Genomic DNA, 13,062 nt, shown 5'->3' with positions numbered 1-13,062 from the left:
TCCACTAAGTTAGGCGAGAAAAACGTAATACGTGTGGTAGGACACAAGGCTGTGTTAGATGCTTATGTGTTGTCTGGAAAAGGGAGTATAATGCGAGGTTTGGGATGGGAATACAATGAATACGTATTTAGCCGGCTATGTGTAAGGAGCACTTATAAGTCATAGGCCAACAGGATATGCATAAACATGAAAAAACACTCCACTCTGAGCAAAGGCAACAGAGATACATATGCTGATGCAGCAGCCAAAACACAATGTTATAACTGATCCTAGAATTGTCCAGATGAATAACCTGACACAAAGTTGTAGATAACTAAGGCTCAGGAAGCTTGCAAAGCTATGTGAAAAATTAAACCCAGATGAGAGGGTACTGAGTAAGGGCCAGTGATGTGCGGTGACTTCAGAGGCTGGTGAGGCAGTGTCTAGGAATCGGATACGCCTTCATTCTTTAGATATCCTTTGTTGAAGAAATAGCAATTGCACATGGGCGAGCCAATATCTATATGCAGCCACCATTCAGTATCTACTGAGCATATTTAGATATGATTTTCAACAAAGGATATCTGGTTTTCTTCATTCTTTTGATATCCTTTGTTGAAAAGCATATATAAATATGCTTAGAAGCTATTGAGCATATTTAGATATGAATTACAACAAAGGATATCAAAAGAATGAAGAAAACCAGATATCCTTTGTTGAAAATCATATCTAAATACTGAGCATATTTAGATATGCTTTTCAACAAAGGATATCAAAAGAATGAAGAAAACCAGATATCCTTTGTAGAAAATCATATCTAAATATGCTCAGTAGCTACTGAGCATATTTAGATATGCTTTTCAACAAAGGATATCAAAAGAATGAAGAAAACCAGATATCCTTTGATGAAAATCATATCTAAATATGCTCACTAGCTACTGAGGATATTTAGATATGCTTTTCAACAAAGGATATCAAAAGAATGAAGAAAAACAGATATCCTTTGTTGAAATTCATATCTAAATAAGCTCAGTAGCTTCTAAGCATATTTAGATATGCTTTTCATCAAAGGATATCAAAAGAATGAAAAAAAATCAGATATTAGATGTAAATTTGAAAGTTATTTAAAATTGCATGCTCTTTCTAAATCATGAAAGAAAACATATGGGTTTCATCTCCCTTTCAATGGTGTCTTTGAAAACTGGTCAACTTAGTAAACATCTGATTTTAGTCTAAAGGATTGTAACAGAAACTCTTGCCAGATAACAAAATGCTTGCTCTGATTATGAGATCTAGAAATCCAGGCCCATTAAAATATGTTTCAAACATACTTTTTACTTCAATGCTGCAAATTATGCTTATAGATTCCTTCATTATTCAGTAAATATAAAAATGTTGTGAACCAGTGGCAGCTGGTGAACAGGGATAGGCACAGACAAAGGCTGTGGTGGACATTTCACAAAGTAAAGACCGTAGTGAAGGACAACAAGGTCACTATTTATACAAATGAAAAAATAAGAGTGCATGGTCTTACCTTCTCAGAGACAGCAATTTCTCCACTTTCTATGATGATAATGACATTTTTCTGCAAGTCCCTTTGAAATTAAAATGTAAAATTAGGCATTTCAACTAAAGCATTGTTTCTCAACTGAAGTCCTCAAGTGCCCCAAAAGACCAGGCTTTCATTATAGCCGAACCAGTGCTGCATTGGTGAAATAATCAGCTGATGGTTGATAGCAGGTTAGAAAACAATCCATCCATGGTATTACTGCTGCTAAGCTGAGCACTTCAATTGTGCACTGGTTCATCTATAATGAAAACCTGGTCTGTTGAGGCTACTTGAGGGCCACGGTTAAGAAACGTTGCACTAAAGCACCAGTTCAACTGCAATCTGTTGACCTTGAGAATAAAGCATTTTTTTAAAGTTTGATCATATATTGCAATACCAGAATATTGTATTGCAAATTAACTTTAAAGAAAAGAAAAAAACATTTTGTTATGTTTAAAATAGGTCTTTAATAACTTATATTATAAAACATCTAACAAATATTAACATATTAACAATCAAAACTTTTTTACTGTGACTGGTGTTGTTCATTTCCCTCATTTGTAGACAAGGTCAATCCTTCGATCTTTTTTAACAAAGTTTTCAATCACTTTATTAAGAAAATCTTCACAGTTCTTTTCATGCAACTGTACCAGTCTTTCTCTCTCAATAGCTAAAACGGCCAAAGAGGAAAGTCGTCCTTGACTGGTCCGATTCCTGCTATGAGTTTTTATGCGCTTTAAAGCAGAGAAGGACCTCTCAACAGAGGCCGTTGTAGCTGGTATTGTGAGAACCAGCTTCAGTAATTTCACTGCCTCTGGAACAGTCTTCATGAGATCGTTGTTGGCCAAAAAGTTTAGTAGATCTGTAGGTGATTTGCAATCATTTCTCACCATTTCTGAACTATAACATCCAATTAGATCAGATTTTAATCGAACTAAGTCAAAGTATTTGCCATATCTTGCTAGGCTCTGCAGTTTTTGGTCATCAATATGTTTGGACATTTCAAGCAATTTAGTGCAATCGACCAAACAAAGGAATTCTAGCTCAGCAAAATGGTCAAACCGAGCTTTCATTTGAACGTTTACATTGTCCATAATGTTGTAAAACAACCTTCTCCTCACATCTTTTATTGGCTGTTTACTCCTTACATTGTCTGTCAGCCCCATTCTGATACAATCCGCCTCAAATGTACCATACAAATTGTCAAACTCTTGTCTGTGATTTTCAAGAAATTTCATGGTATCGGCAATTCTCCGACAGCAGAATCCAACATCCATCACTTTACTCTGCAGCAATCGAAAGAGTGCGTCAGTTTGTATGAAAATGGCCTCATATGTCATAAGCAAGAAGCAGGTTGATGCTTTATTCAGAAAGAAGTAATATCCTTCAGACATCATCAAGGTCTCATGATCCCAACCATCTGGATTTTCTCTGAGAAACAGGAACATAGCACGTATATCACTTTGATACATGTTGACCGTCTGCACTAGTCTGGAATTTGAACTCCATCTGGTGGGTGCTGCTCTCGGTAAACGTCTCTTCACCATATCGTCCAGTAGGTGGGTGCGCTTTGTCGATTTACTGAAAAACGTAGCCATTCCCTCAAGTGTAGAAAAAAATACTTTACACTCTTCTATAGATTTTGCAGAATTAGAGAGCACCAGGTTTAACTTGTGTGCATAACAATGAATAAAAGTTGCTTCAGGTACTTTTTCTTTAATCTTTGCTTGCACCCCATTAATAGCTGATGCCATCACAGAGGCTCCGTCGTAAGTCTGAGCTACCAGCTTTTCAAGACAATTATATTTCTCCAACACTCCCAATACATAGTCGGCAATAGCTGGTGCTCGTCTGTCAACCACTTCATCAAATCCTAAGAACGCCTCCTTCACAATTATCTCACTGTTCAGCTCACTTTTAGCCACATAACGCAAAATTACAGAGATTTGTGTTATGTTTGTAACATCGGTTGTCTCGTCTACTTCCACAGCAACAAAGGGGGCTGCATTAATCTCCTTTCTTATATCATCTCTCACTATATCAGCTACTGCTTCGATTAAGTCATTCTGGATTCTATTTGAACATCCAGAAAACACAGTGGATGTTTGCAAATGTCTTGCAAAAGTTGCATCTTTCCATGCAAACATATGCAATAGCTCCACATAGTTGCCACGATTAGAGGACTTTGCACCCTCCTCGTTACCACGGAATGCTATTTCCTGTTTGCCTAGATAGAAGGTTGCTTGAATAAGGTTTTTTAAAATCTCACGGTTTTCAGTCACTTTTGCATTGTGGTTGATGATATCTAATCTCCGCTGTTCATTTAAAGCAGTATCTATCCTTCTCGCTAATCCAAAGGTTTTCCAAGCAAATTGGTTTTGAATGTGACTGGTCGATTTCTCATGTTTGTTAGTGCCCCTTGATAGATTTTTTAAATCTCCAAATCCAGCATTTGTCCAAACATTATCTGTAGTGGAGAATAAAATACACGGAAAGCAGTATAGGCGATTCTTTGTAGCACAGCCACACAGCCATTCTTTCCTTTGATACCATTCAATTTGGAATGTACGTGTCATCGTTTTGTCTTTTTGAAGTAAGTCCTTCAGCTCAGGCATTGGTCTTCCTTTATTTATTACTTCTTTTTTTGCGGGAAAGTCCAATCTTGAGAAATTTCTAAGGCTGGATATAGTGTTTTCCATTCTGCAAAAATTTGAATACTGAACAGAACACCTGGCAACAGAGAAAAAAAAAAAAAAAAAAAAAGAGAAATCAGAAGGAGAGAACTAGAGTTAATAAAAGTAAATCTAAAAATAAACATATTGTGTAAAAAACAACAAACAACTTACTTGTTTTTTTGGATAAAGAACATCTAGAAATGCTCTGTGTAGTGTAGCCCTGTCCTTATTGCGATATGGGAGCTGATATCTTTTAAACGGCAGTCAGATTCTGAATAGCTATCTACGCATGCGCAACAACACGAGGTCAAGGTCAAAAGGAATTTGAATACACCACAGTAAAAAACACTAAGATGGATAAACATATGTAGACTGTCACATAAGATAGCAGATGACATTGCTTAGTGGGAACTTACAGGTTTCAGTAGATATATTTTCACTAACGTCAAAACCGCCCAATTTTTTATTTTTTTTATTTTTTTCAAATAACCTTATTATGGGGTAAAGAAAAGCACACAAATCTAGCTTTCTATCCTCTAAACTTTATTAATACCGAAGAAGGTATCTGCCTTTAAAGGGAACAGTAAACAACTTGTTATTACAAGACATTTCTGTTTTGTTGCTAAACAATAACATCAGTCTAGTCTTAAAAAGACACAAAACACAGTCATGTATGCTCATGATTCAGACTGAGCAGCAATGCTTACTTCACAATTTATTTGATAACATTTGCTTCATTCTGTTAGTATCCTTTGTTGAAGGAACAGAAATGCACTACTAGGAGCAAGCAGAACACATCAGGTGAGCCAAGAGGTAACCGACTTAAGAGTAAAGTTTTGATTATGTGTTTAACCTCTCTGCGCGGTTTAATAGCAAATCCGCAAAACAAATACAATTTTTTAAAAGATTTGTACCTCAAGTACAAAAACAAACATCAAAAAGAATACAATCTACACCAATTCTCCAAAAATGACAGCAGCAGCCAAGATAAAAGAAAACATTTTTTACACAGTATAATTATATACAGACAAGACAATACATGACTCACATACAGTCTGGTATTAAGTTTAAAGGGACATTTCATCCCAATATTGTATCCAACTGATGATCAGTTTGCATAATTATAGCATGTTTCTGAATCTGAATTGTGCAAACTTATCAGTCCTATTTTTATTTGCTACATCTTTCATCTTTGCCATTGCACTCTCATTAGACCTGATCTACCAGACCAGTTCATCTTTCATCTTTGCCATTGCACTCTCAGACCTGACCTACCACTACCAGTTCACTTCAACAGTACATTTTGAAGTTCAGGTTAGTGACTGTACTCAGAATCAGATTATGTGCACTGGTGATATGTAGACTATTTTCTGCTGAGTACCTTTTATTTATTCACCTGATGATACACTCGTGTAGCTGCTGCTGTATCATCAGGTGAATAAAAGGTACTTAGCAGAAAATAGTATACATATTATATGATATGATATCAACAATGCACATAATCTGATTCTGAGTACAGTCACTAACCTGAACTTCTAAACGTACTGTTGAAATGAACTGGTCACTGTCGGAATACACATATGGTGACATAGAATTACAGCGGGCAACTGTGCATATTACTAAAACGTGATACAGATTAGGCAAAACAATGCACTATTTACAGTTTTACAAAGAATATTATTTACAGAAAAGCATAATCTAGCAGTCATATCCATTCCATATCAGTAATAAACAACAGTATGACATGAATCTGACCTTTTAAAAAACTGTTACAGCATGTCATTTTTATATTCACATTACAGAATTCCAATCAAACTCTAAATTGCCAGGCGTGACAGAAAAACCAACAAACCAGAAAATCTCATAGTGATAGCTAACCACACAGGGTTTTTAGAATTCTATAAATACTGTAGAGTAGATAGACACTGACACATAAACCATATAACTGTCACCTGTTGCAGCATTTATATGTGATTGATTTCATGGTATATCATTCTCTTGTAAGCAAGAAAAACAAAAAATAAAAAAACAAAAAATAAAACCAAAACACATTTCTTTTGAAAATGTCAATGATTAGGAAGAAAGTTAGAATACAAGGCATTAGGCCAAACACAAAGCAATGGTTTGTTTCTTTGCCATGCTAATTTAATTAATATTCCCATTAGCAAAATAATACAAACATGAAGCTCTTCAGAATTGAATGCAACCGGTTGGGCTCAGTAAACACGTGATGGAACAGAACAGAGAATTTAATGCCTTAAAGGGTCATGATACCCAATTTTTTTCTTTCATGATTTAGAAAGAGCATGTCATTTTAAACAACTTTCTAATTTACTTCTATTATCTAATTTGCTTCATTCTCTTGATATCACTTGCTGAAAAGCATATCTAGATTTGCTCAGTAGCTGCTGATTAGTTGCTGCACATCAAGGCCTTGTGTGATTGGCTCACACATGTACATTGCTATTTCTTCAACAAAGGATATCTAAAGAATTGAGCAAATTAGATAATAGAAGTAAATTGGAAAGTTGTTTAAAATTGCATGCCCTATCTGAATCATGAAAGTTTAATTTTGACTAGACTGTCCCTTTACCTAAGTTTCTACCTAGCTGGAGTCTGAAGTGATGCTACACTTGTGATTATGTCATTTTTACATCAAAGCTGCTTGGTAACCATATGGGCATCTATGGATTCGATCTAGACTATTGTGAGTTATGTATCTGTCACATGACACTCCATTTGCATAGTCCAGGTACCTTACTTGGCACTCTAGGAGTTACATTGAAGGAGAACTGCTCAAGTCCACCTACCCAAATATTTAATAACTCATATTCTAGTCTTTAGAACAGCACAGAACTCACACATTATTATAAAAATGTGTGAGTTCTGTCTTTTGTGCTGTTCTAAAGACTAGAATATGAGTTATTTTATTAAATATTTGGGTAGGTGGAGTTGAGCAGTTCTCCTTTAATGTAACTCCTAGAGTGCCAAGTACCTGGACTATGCAAATGGAGTGTCGTGTGACAGATACATACACAAGTGTCACTATACGATTGACAAACCACAGGGCTAGGGTGCATTTTATAACATTTTATAAATATACAGAGTTACAGGGTGATTTTTTACAAATTTGGAATCTTGTAGTTGAAAAAACAAACCCCCTTATGGGTCATGGTACCATATATCAAACAGAATTCTAGCACATATTTTTCAACATTAATTTTTTGAACAACACATAAACATTTAAATAAAGTGCAGTTTCACTTCACACTGCAAGTTAAGCAAAAGACTGATGTACAGGGTGGATCTTTTACAGATAATGTCTCAATTGTATAGTTTTTTGTTTTTAACAACTGTACGTTTGCTTCACCTCAATGGGAGTGTCACATTGTAAATAATAGCCATGTTTATCATGCATTGCATGATCTTCTGTAGGTAGAGCAGATGGGGGCTGCATGCATATTTTTTGCAGGGCCATAATGTACTTGCAGAAGTTGCAGAGCTGTATTGGTAATCATTGTTAAAGTGACTGATTAACACTATGGGGAGGGTCTATATATAAACATGCTAAACTGGCACAAATTGATTTTTATTTATTTATTTTTTTTAGCTCAAGCTCTTCTGAAAATGACTTTGCTGTTTTGTATGCTTATGGCCTCATGCGTGTATCATTATTCTCCGTAGCATGAAAAGAGCAGAACAGAACAGTCAGATAAAACACACATTGGAAGGACTACATTAACAGCACTCATGGGATTAAAGGTACATTGAACCCATTTTTTTTCTTTCATGACTCAGATGGAGAATACCATTTTAATAACTTTCTAATTTACTTCTATTATCTAATTTGCTTCATTCTCTTGATATTCTTTCCTGAAAAGTATATCTAGATAGGCTCAGTAGCTTCTGATTGGTATCTGCACTTAGCTGCCTCATGTGATTGGCTCACCCATGTGTATTGCTATTTCTTTAACAAAAGAATGAAGCAAATTAGATAATAGAAGTAAATAGGAATGTTGTTTAAAATCGTATTTTCTATCTGAATCATGAAAGTAAATTTTGTGGCTTAATGTCCCTTTAAGTAAAAAATGAGGAGGTCTCAAAATTTCAAATATACCTTGAATATGTGTGGGAACAAGGTGACCTTATTAACACTATATGAAAGGGGGGGGGGATAAATTAAAACATAACTTAATATGCAGATAAAGATTAAAACTGGAATCACTTTATTAAAAACACACTTTGGATTTCTCATTAGGTAAGTACTGTTGCATAGTAAAAGGTAATAGTGTGCTTTAGGTGCTTGGTTAAATAACATAAAACTGACGTATTGCCATTTGGGTATAGCAATTTTATGTAAATAACATGAGAATGTCTAAATAGCAGAAATGTCAATGTCAATTCTGCTATTTAGACATTCTTAGGTTATTTGTACAGGTTATTTACCTTAACTTGCTATACCCAAATGGCAATACGTCAGTTTTATGTGATTTAACCAAGCACCTAAAGCACACTATTACCTTTACTATGCAACAGTACATACCTAATGAGAAATCCTAAGTGTGTTTTTAATAAAGTGATTCCAGTTTTAATCTTTATCTGCATATTAAAAGTTATGTTTTACATTATTTTTCCCCACTTTCATACAGTGTTAATAAGGTCACCTTGTTCCCATACACATATTCAAGCCATATTAAGAATATGTATGTGGGAACAAGGTGACATTATTAACACTATATGAAAGAGGAAAAAAAACATTAAAACATTACTTTTCATATGCAGATATTATCTGCATATTATTAAAAGTTATGTTTTAATTTATTTTCCCCCATTTCATAGTGTTAATAAGGTCACCTTGTTGTTCCCACACACACATTCAAGCAGGTATATTTTGCAATTTTGCTACGTCCTTCCTTTTCCTCATCACTTGTCTTCCAAGTTCCATAGAACTTGGAAGACAAGTGATGAGGAAAAGGAAGGGAGTGGAAGAGCCTTGAAGTAGGTGATATTATGGAGGTATTGGAGGAGAGAAGTTCTTGAAGTTCTCAAGTAAATAAACTTCCAAGGAAGCTGTGTGAGGCGAGCCTGTGATCGGAATCATCAGAGATACTAAGTGCGCAACGCCGCCATGACTGTCACTGTGACAGTCATGGCGGCGTTGCGCACTTAGTAAACTAACTTAAAAAACTAAGGCAGCGGCAGCTAAGCAGCTTAAAGCTCTTAGCACTCCAGTCCTCGTGAGTGAGTCATGATCTCTAACACTGACTAAACAACAACACACAGTAACACTACTCTCACTGGGTCTGGAGGACTCTGCCTCTCTGTTACTGTACTGTTAGCCACCCCACCCACCACTCACTGGCACTGACCGACGGTCTGACCTGTCACCACCTCCTGAGTCCTGACCAGCCACTAGAGTCAACAGTCAAGCAAGCTAGCAATTTCACTGCTGCATTGATTTGAATTGATTCAGCTCAGCCCTCAGCTCACCTACCTGGCTAGTAGCTATGCTCCGGCTGGGCTCCTAGTCCTCCTGACGTCCAACTCCGGCTGACACCTGACACGACTGACTCCTGCTCCACACGACTCCACAACAGAACACAGACAGTCCACTCCGACTCCTCCTGACCGTCACCGACTCACTCCTCACACAACTGGGCTGGCCTAGGTCACGCTGAGAGGGAGAACTGCATATTAAAAGTTATGTTTTACATTATTTTTCCCCACTTTCATACAGTGTTAATAAGGTCACCTTGTTCCCACACACATATTCAAGCCATATTAAGAATATGTATGTGGGAACAAGGTGACATTATTAACACTATATGAAAGAGGAAAAAAAAATTAAAACATTACTTTTCATATGCAGATATTATCTGCATATTATTAAAAGTTATGTTTTAATTTATTTTCCCCCATTTCATAGTGTTAATAAGGTCACCTTGTTGTTCCCACACACACATTCAAGCAGGTATATTTTGCAATTTTGATGACATGAGTCTCTGATGATTCCGATCACAGGCTGAGCATATGTGTCTTAATGCAATGTAAAGCCCAAAATTAAAAACAGATGATTTAAATTGAACTCACTGATATGTATGCCGTTATATCCAGAATGTCCAACTTCAGCCTATGAGACCTCTTTTAATATAACTCCTACTACCCAATTCTGCACTTCTTCAAGAGAGACAGATTTGATTCACTAACAGCCTATCCAAAGTTCCCAGTCTCATCATCTTCCATGTTATTGCATGGAGACCATTCATTAAAGGGACATAACAAGGTTGATAGCATGCCAGACAAGGCTGTTTAGATCTACATGCAGGGCATCAGAGGAGCAGATCTAAGTACAAACACACAGAGTAAGTATTCTCTGCGCACTGTGTACACAGGCTTTGTCTATGCATTGACCAATAAAGCTTTTTTTGCTTTACAGCAGTACAGCCCTGGCAAACTATTGATGTTCAACTTACTTAGTCATTTTAAAGCTCATGCCCTTACCATTAGTTAGCGTCAGGATCACACTGTGTCTAGAGGAGATTAGAAGAATTGAGAGACTGTGAGACAGACAGCGCACACACAGTCACAGTGTCAGTGAAAGAGAGACTAAGGGAATAAGCTTTAGTTTAGACTCTGGACACAGAGACAGGTAGGTTATGGTATTATTGTATTATTTAAAAATAATAGTTTATACTGACACAGACAGGCAGCAGCCTCATCCTCTAATACATTCCTCACTCATAGGAATACTTTACTAGGAGGTTCTTTATTATAAAAGTAATTTTATAAAATGATGCATCATTTCACACAAAAAGTGACAGTCCACTTCCATGATGTTCCAACAGTTCCATCCATCATTAGGTAATGATTCCTTCCTTCTATTCAATATATTTAGTCTGTTGCACAATTTTTTTATTCTCCTTTAAAAACTTGGCATAAAAATAAAAAAGGTATTTTTATGCCAATTTTTTAAAGGAGAATAAAAAAATTGTGCAACAGACTAAATATATTGAATAGAAGGAAGGAATCATTACCTAATGATGGATGGAACTGTTGGAACATCATGGAAGTGGACTGTCACTTTTTGTGTGAAATGATGCATCATTTTATAAAATTACTTTTATAATAAAGAACCTCCTAGTAAAGTATTCCTATGAGTGAGGAATGTATTAGAGGATGAGGCTGCTGCCTGTCTGTGTCAGTATAAACTATTATTTTTAAATAATACAATAATACCATAACCTACCTGTCTCTGTGTCCAGAGTCTAAACTAAAGCTTATTCCCTTAGTCTCTCTTTCACTGACACTGTGACTGTGTGTGCGCTGTGACTGTCTGTCTCACAGTCTCTCAATTCTTCTAATCTCCTCTAGACTTGACACTCAGTCACAGTAGAGCGGCAGCGGCAGACCATGGGGGGTGATATATGACAATGGCTAATTACGAGTGCGCCTGGGCTGGGATGTCACTCAGTTCCTGTCTGACTGTAGAGCAACAATTCAGTTAGGCCAGTTTATACTCACAATAAACCACTGCTGTTACTTGCAGATTTGTTTATGGAGAGCCTTTCCCACCCATATTCACTGGAGGATCAGGAACACATGTTACACTGTCTGAGTGAGAACAGTATGGAACCAAAGACCAGCAAGGTGAGAAATGTTAAAAAAACCATAATAGTGGAAAAATGACATTCTCTTATTCATTAGAGCATGTCATTTTAAGACTATCAACCCGGCACTACTGTGTACTTAACCCCCGCCCAGTAGAAGTACAACTCAGGACCCGCAGACCATTGCTGGTCCTGAGCAGCGTTGCTGATACGATCAGTAGTGCTAGTTACACATCTGAGTCATGTGACTAGCACTGCTGATTGGATTTCTCTCATTATCTCATCTCCCTTCTCATATTTGTTCCCTGTGTTTCAGCCCTTTTCTCCAATCTTTTTTTTTTAGCACATTCCTACTACCCCTTTCAGTGTTGAGGCTCCACGCTGATGCTGCTTATCGTTGCATGGTCTTTTGTTGAAGGGCTAAGCAGTTTCAAGTAGCAGACAGCCTGTTTAGAGCTTGTGTCCATATCTATTAATTAGCCTTTGAATGAACCTTTAAAAGCTGTTAATTCTACACAAGTGACTGGAGTGATGTTGTATAGAAACACAACTTAAGTGTATGTTATTTATACTTAGGTTGCCTGTATTACTCTCTACTGTTACCATCCTTCAATCTCTTACCTCTGTCTACAGGACTCTGGGATTACTTGGGATACCTTAAGTTCAGGGGTCCACTCTTGGGACAGTCAGATAGACCCACTGAGCTTTAAAAGTGATTCTCTTCTGTTTGGTGGAGGAGACACAATTGCACCCAGTTATTTCAATGGTATGTTTAAATCACTTTGAGTCAATTGGCTAATTAATGTGTGTGTATATATATATATATTCTCTTGGGGTTAGCCTGGAGGGAGTAGTTGTGGAAAGGGGCTGAGAAACTTGGAATGATGGTGACTAGAAGGAATAATAAAGTAGTATGTAGGACGTGTAAAAGCAGGGAGAGGAGTAAGAGTGGCTTGGAGATAAGTGTGTTTGAAAGGTAAGAGGGCAATATTCAAGGAGAGAGTGGGAAGTGGGAAAGGGATAGTGAAAAGAAGTTGTAGAAATTTACAATAAATTTTAACAGTAAAGGTAACAGTATCTTAAAGTAAAGGGAAATGGGAAGTATAGAAAATGGTATGCCCAAAGAGAACAAGTTAAGCAATAAGGGTCAATAAGATAATAGCAAAACTAACAAGCATATTATAGGAGTTAGTGGTGGAAATATGATTGACTAGAGAGGGGAGGGATTGGTCTGAGCAGAGGGGTAACTGAA

General features: G+C 36.7%; 1 long non-coding RNA gene across 1 annotated transcript; it reads left to right on the top strand.

Moving 5' to 3' along the window:
• Positions 1–7,852: 7,852 nt before the first annotated feature.
• LOC128654447 (uncharacterized) lies at positions 7,853–12,859 on the top strand. Its single transcript, XR_008401462.1, has 3 exons — positions 7,853–7,965; positions 11,750–11,850; positions 12,444–12,859. It is a non-coding gene; the product is annotated as an uncharacterized LOC128654447 (long non-coding RNA).
• Positions 12,860–13,062: the final 203 nt, after the last annotated feature.

Source organism: Bombina bombina, chromosome 3, assembly GCF_027579735.1.
Source record: "Bombina bombina isolate aBomBom1 chromosome 3, aBomBom1.pri, whole genome shotgun sequence".
NCBI classification, from domain to species: domain Eukaryota; kingdom Metazoa; phylum Chordata; class Amphibia; order Anura; family Bombinatoridae; genus Bombina; species Bombina bombina.
Note: the sequence above shows the minus strand (reverse complement) of the source record. Positions and strands in the feature narration are given on the sequence as shown.